Genomic DNA, 6,654 nt, shown 5'->3' with positions numbered 1-6,654 from the left:
CAGTGGCTTACTGTCTCTGGATGCTCCATCACTTTGTCCCAGGAATGACTTTCCCATTTTTACAGTCGCTGGACTTGAACTCAGGGATGGAGCTCTCCAGCTCTCCAGCTCAAGGCTAGCACTCTGCCACTTTGAGCTCCACACAACTCACAACTCTGTTCCCAGCACTCTTCTGGATGATTAGAGATGAAGACTCTCACAGGGACCTTTCTCTGCCCGGGCTGGCTTCGAACCACAGATTTCAGTTCAATGAGTCTTACAAAAGGCCACTTTACTCCAATTAAAAGTGACAAAGTGGTCCACACAGTAGTTTTGAAGCATGATCTTACCTGGAACTTAGTAAGGGCCAAAGCTACATCTGACAAACTTGTAGGAATTGTCTGTCCTTTTCTGTAGGCCTGTCTACAATTTTTACAGAAAATCTGTAAGGCAAACTGGAGTTGCAATTAAACAATCATCTTGGTAGCCCTAATTTTTTCTTTACCCAATTTGAAACAAACATTTAGGACAAGTTTTTCTTCCAAATTTCATATTTAGAAGTGCATTCTTGATTTTTAAAGCCCTTTACTAACCTCTGCTTTAACACACTTACACTTTAGTTTTCATTTGAAGAACTCTGAAGCCTGGACAGGTACCCATTGCTTCAGGCTGCTTGTCCAAATTGTGCCACGAATATCTGCTCCTATTCAACAGCAAGACTTCTGACATACTGAGGAGTCAGGAATTGCCATTTCATTTCTTTCTGTTACTTCCAGTTGCTAGCATAGTTGTGATGCACGTAAATATGTTCAGTGTATCCATGTAGATTCCTAACATCAAATTGATTGGATCATATCTGTTCTCTGTTCTGTCCATACATTGGTTACTTCTGCACATTTGATTACTTTCTGAGTGTCATACAGAAGGAACATGCTGAAAAGAACTAATCCACCATACATTGCCAATGAGTACAGAGTAGCACCAGCCACAGTGTTAGGTGGCAGAAACATGGACCCCAGTGAAGACACAAACACAGACCCAGGCCTACTCTCAGGGGTGCACCCATGTTCAAAAACTTCTCACTGGGAGCACACATGGTCACAGTGGAGAGGCCTCCCACAATGCTGGTGGTGTACCATGCAGCTCTTATGAGAAGGGGTCCCTCTAGTATGGTCAGAGGAGCCACCACTGTACCCATCACACCAGTATGAAGAAACCAAGCAAGATGTTTTGTGCCCATGTTCTGGTGATATGATGTGGATTGAACTAGCATTCCAGCTCCAGTCATGGCTACAAGAGTTGTACCAATTGTCACCCCAGAGCCTCTCAGCATAAAATTCATGAGAACAGGAGATCTGGCTATTGCCAAAGCTGACAAAGCTGTTACACCAGTACTTCCTGCTAAGTACATATAGGTAGACTGTATCCTATCCTTCACATTTTGAGGCCAGATTACAGCCTTTTCAATAGCTCCAATCTCATTAGACATTCCCAAGCCATAGTAACAGTATGCCAAGACCCACAGCAGCCCCTCTAGCAGCAAACCACGTTCCCATTTGGTCAATTTTAAATACTTTTTCCATTGATGGTTCAAATGCTAATTCTTTGAGTTCTTGGGCAGTTTTCCCTTGGCACATCCCAATTCTTGTCTTGGTGGCATGTTTCCTGCTGGGTGTTAAGAGCCACTGATTCTTTGTGATGGAATTCTTCACAACAGGGAGGCCTTGGTGAAAGCTGGGTGGAAAACCCAAGAAGGTAGTGTCCTGAGACACACCACCCTTGCAGCCAGCATGGTGATGAACCAGGTTAACTAAGCAGATCTGAAATGCTCAGCTCCCGGTGAGCTCCACCATGCAGTTTCCCTTCGCGGCCTGTGAAAACATGGATGCCGCACCTTCTCCGTCCTCCGCCAGGTCCTTTCTGTGAAAAGCCAGAACAACTCCATCTTGTAGAAAACCAACCCTACCCCCACCCCTTGCTTTCCAGTAAAGGAACATAAAATGTTCTGGGACAGAGTGACCCATGGCTAAAACTGATTAAGGGCTAGTCAGAGAAGAAAAACAAGTTTTGGAGTTACTCCAGAACTCCCCCACCCAGGTGTGGTTTCCAGTATCTAATTAAAACCTTGTAGTTGTGCACGTATCCACCTTGCTGCACCCCTATGACCTAAACCAATTAATTTTAAATGCATTGGTCCATTGATCTGACCAATGACCCTTCCAGATTCCTTCCCGCCACCAAATGCGCCAAACATGCTTTAGAATTGTTTTATGATTTCCCCGTGGTGCGTGTTGATTTGTTAAAAGATGCTATGATGAATGCTAAGTCCCTACCTTCCCCAAAGAATGTATAAAACAGCTGGAAGCCCTAGGCTCAGGGCCTCTTAGCATCACCAGCGTGCTGAGTTCATGAAGGACCGAGCTAGCTCACAATAAACGCCCTTTTGCTACTTGCATTGATCTTGGTCTCTGGTGGTCTCTCGGGGGTCCTGAACTCGAGCATTTCAGTGGGGCTTGTCTGGGATACCCCGCTCAAGCCCACCCAGACATCCGACCAAGGGGTTGTGAAAATCCGGTCGGTAAGTTGAGGCATTGCCGATTTGTACTTTGTGAATTTTGTGGCCTGCAGGATTTGTATGTGAGGTTGGCAAGGAGCCTTGGCAGACGCGCTGTAAGGCTGCCAACAGGATATGTGGGAGACGTCCCCAGACCCTCCCATTTGGGCAAATTGTTCCTCAGACAGACATTTTTTGAGAACTCCGATCATAGTCTGTTTATTTCCAGTACAGACATTTTTGGAGAACTCCATTCGTAGTCTATTTGCCGCCGGCAGCAATTTGGGTTGTTGAGTGTCTTGTATGTGATCTGTGTGTAAGTGTGTCTAACCCCTGTCACGCCAGCAGGAGAAATTCCTCTTAGGGTACTCATCGGGCCGAAGACTGAGGACCCAGCCAGGAGAAGGCCTCCCGGGATACCTGTGACCATAACTTTTCCTTCTAGGTCCCCAGCAGGAATTCTATTTTCCTCCTTTGTGGCGTTGTTTCTTTTAGGAAAAGCCATTAGCCATAGCTATATGCTTTCACATTACAGGCACCAGTGTGGCTGCATGTGGTGTCTGATTGGGAAAGTAGAAAATAGCCTTTACCCTCGTTGGCAAGTGGCAGTAGCTGAATTGGATCAAGTTTTGTAAAATTTAACTCCAGGACTGTCTGTGTATATTCATCTGGTTTATGTCAAATGCTCTGAGTTGTCTGGATGATCTTGATGTGAAAGAGAGTTTGGGACAAGATTGAGAAGATTGGCAAAAATACCTCTTGCCATTGGAAAATGTACAGCCGATTTTTATTTTGCGCGCTTTAAGATCTTTTGAATATGTATGTGTGTGTGCATGTGTGAGTGTGAACATGTTAAAGACTGTTAGTATGATGTAAAATTGAGTGAGTTTAAGTTTAAATTCAAATGGTCATCAAATTTGAGCGTTACCAAATGTTTTAAAGGATTATTGCACTGTTTTCAAGAGGAACTATAGTTAAAAAATGTTTCTTTAATTTAAAAAAATCAGGGCAAAGTGTCAGAAATTTGGATATAAAGGTTTATCACTAAAATTTTTTTTTAAAAACTGCTTGGGTTTCTCAGAGAACAATAAGAAAGGACAGGAAAAACCTAGGAGGGGCCTGTGTGCCTATCCTCAGGAGTGAGGGGTGATCTGGCAAAGGTGCAGCTTAGCCAGTCCACGTGGTGGCACAGGCCCTGGAGGAAATCAATGTGGTGGGACAGCCATAAGGGGGCATCCATTCATGGTGGAAGAGGACAAGCCAGTACCAAGACAGTTCATCAAGCTCTGAGGAGTAGGATGGAAATAGGCCGTTCTGTAGGACAGGCGAATGGAGGCCTTTCTTTTGTCTCTTTTGTTTTCAGTTGAACATTGGAAACCTGGTGGTAAAAATGAATGATTTGACTGGAATTTCTAAAACTGCCCCATAGGGGGCTGGGGGTATGGCCTAGTGGCAAGAGTGCTTGTCTCGTATACATGAGGCCCTGGGTTCAATTCCCCAGCACCACGTATCGGCCAGAAGTGGCGCTGTGGCTCAAGTGGTAGAGTGCTAGCCTTGAGCAAAAAGAAGCCAGGGACAGTGCTCAGGCCCTGAGTCCAAGCCCCAGGACTGGCCAAAACACACACACACACACACACACACACACACACACACACACACACACACACACAAAAACACAACAACAACAACAAAAAACTGTCCCTTAGGATGGATAATTAATATTGGAAAACCTTAAAGGAGGATTAAAAGGTCTATTTGTATTTTGCAATTTGGATGTATTAAAAAAAAAGAGAAAAGCTAAGTCTGGATTTTTGTGCTTGTAGTTCTGGTGTACACTGCTGAATGTACTTTTGTCACAATTGATTTGGGTATCAGTTTAATGATTCAGGTACTGAATTTAATGTGTATACTGTGATGTAATAGTAAGACTCTTAACTATCTTAAGTTACATATAATCAGGCAAGTATTTTTAAGTATATATTTTAAACTAATGGGATAGAAGTAAACTCATTAACTCTCTGTATGTAGGAAGAAATGGCAAAATGGGCTAATATTTCTCAGTAATTTATTGGAAAGCTGAATGGATAATTATTTCTAATTTTGTAATTGTAATTCTTGCTTTAAGGAAAAATTGTCATTTGAGTTTAAAGGTCTTCATGCAGTAACTGGGACTGAAGAGGAAAAAAAAAATGGCTCTTTTAAAAGGCAATGTGCCCCTGGGCTTCAGAGTTTTTCCAGATGCAAATAAAGGCTGAAGTTAAGGTGTTATAGCAGAGTTTGTAGGTTTTTTTGTAACAGTTCTCAACAGGCCCACAGGAAAGGACAGACAATTCCTACAAGTTTGTCAGATGTAATGTTGGTCCTTAATAAGTTCCAGTTAAGATCATGCTTAAAAACTACTTCTGTGTGGACCACCTTGTTGCTTTTAATTGGAGTAAAGTGGCATCTTGTAAGAGTCATTGATCTGAAATCTGTGGTTTGAAGCCAGCCAGGCAGAGAAAGGTCCCTGTGAGAGTCTTGTCTCTAATCAGCGAGCAGAGTGCTGGGAACGGAGTTGTGTGGAGCTCAAAGTGGCAGAGTGCTAGCCTTGAGCTAGGGGGCTGAGGGACAGCACTCAGGCCCTGAGTCCAAGTCCAGTGATGGGCCAAGAAAAATGCCAAAGGTGCATTTATACCAGCATGGAAAAGTCACTCATGGGACCCTGCCGGGCCAGCCGGCAGAGGGACAAGAATCCTGACTGAGGGGCGGCAGGGATACGGAAAAGGAAAAATAAGGCAAGAGAAAAAAGACAAGAGACAAAGATGGGGTACGGGAGGTCTGCAGCCGCAAGGTTGAACCTCAAGACTGCAGCAACAGTTTATTCTCAACTCCCAGCTTATATGCAGTTTTGGAACCAGGGAATAGTATAGGGTTGTTAAAATTCCAGAACACAAAGAGGCTTTGAAGTTTACAACATTTGATTACAGTAAACACAAGGTAACAAAGCAATTCCGGACAGTGGCTGTGGACTTTGCCTTTAGCATATCCTGGCGGTAACAGCACAGCCAGAGGTGATAATGAACCTAGGTGCAGGTTTGGCTCCCGACATCTTGGCGACATCGGCACAGCCAGAGGTCAGGATGAGCTTAGCTGCTAGCTCGGCTCCCAACTTGGGACAAAAGTGATGGAGCATCCAGAGGCAGCAAGCCACTGCTTGGATGGCAGAGATGTGTCAGATCCTAGAGTTACTCCTGTTTGACCTTTCAAAAGTTAATCAGAGATGGGAGGTCCTAGAAGAATAGTTCATAAGCATGACTTTTATTGCCCATGTCTTATCTACTTTGTAACTGGACAAGAACGTGCCAGTCATCTGTGGTAGTGTGTAGTAAAGCTAAGTTTGTTAAATGGGAGATAATTTAAAATCCCAACTCCCTGCATCTACTCAAAGCCCTGACTGGCAGTGAGAATTTTAAGCTGATACATCTGCTCAGGAAAGAAAGTTCATGAGATCTACTGTCCCTGCACGCGCAGTCACTCTGACTCACTGCCTAGAACATCTGAACTCAATTGAGGTTTTTCTTAATGCAAGAATTACAAACACCAGAGTTACAAACACAAGATCCAGACTTAACATCTTCGCTTTTTCAATACATTCAAATTGCAAAATAGCACAAAAATCAAGTTACATCATACAAAATCAACCTTTTTAAGACTTTCCAATTTTAATCCATCCTAAGGGGCAATTTTAGAAATTCCAATCAAATCATTCATTTTTTTTTTTTTTTTGGCCAGTCCTGGGGCTTAGACTCAGGGCCTGAGCACTGTCCCTGGCTTCTTTTTGCTCAAGGCTAGCACTCTACAACTTGAGTCACAGCGCCACTTCTGGCCATTTTCTGTATATGTGGTGCTTGGGAATCAAACCCAGGGCCTCATGTATTTGAGGCAGGCACTCTTGCCACTAGGCCATATTCCCATCCCTCCCATCTTACTTCTTGGGGCTTGGTAAATTGCCTTTGTGCCAGCTTACTCTTTTTTCACTATGCCTGGACTCCCCCTCAGGGCCCATACTTTTCACCAGGCATGGACTGGCTAAGCTGCACTTTCACCAGATCACCCTTCACTTCTGAGAAAGAGGCTCACAG

The 6,654-nt window shown here is 43.9% G+C and overlaps 1 pseudogene; it reads right to left on the bottom strand.

The window, feature by feature from the left end:
- Positions 1 to 732: 732 nt before the first annotated feature.
- Positions 733 to 6,062, bottom strand: LOC125350043 (annotated as a pseudogene).
- Positions 6,063 to 6,654: the final 592 nt, after the last annotated feature.

Source organism: Perognathus longimembris, chromosome 4, assembly GCF_023159225.1.
Source record: "Perognathus longimembris pacificus isolate PPM17 chromosome 4, ASM2315922v1, whole genome shotgun sequence".
Lineage (NCBI taxonomy): Eukaryota > Metazoa > Chordata > Mammalia > Rodentia > Heteromyidae > Perognathus > Perognathus longimembris.
Note: the sequence above shows the minus strand (reverse complement) of the source record. Positions and strands in the feature narration are given on the sequence as shown.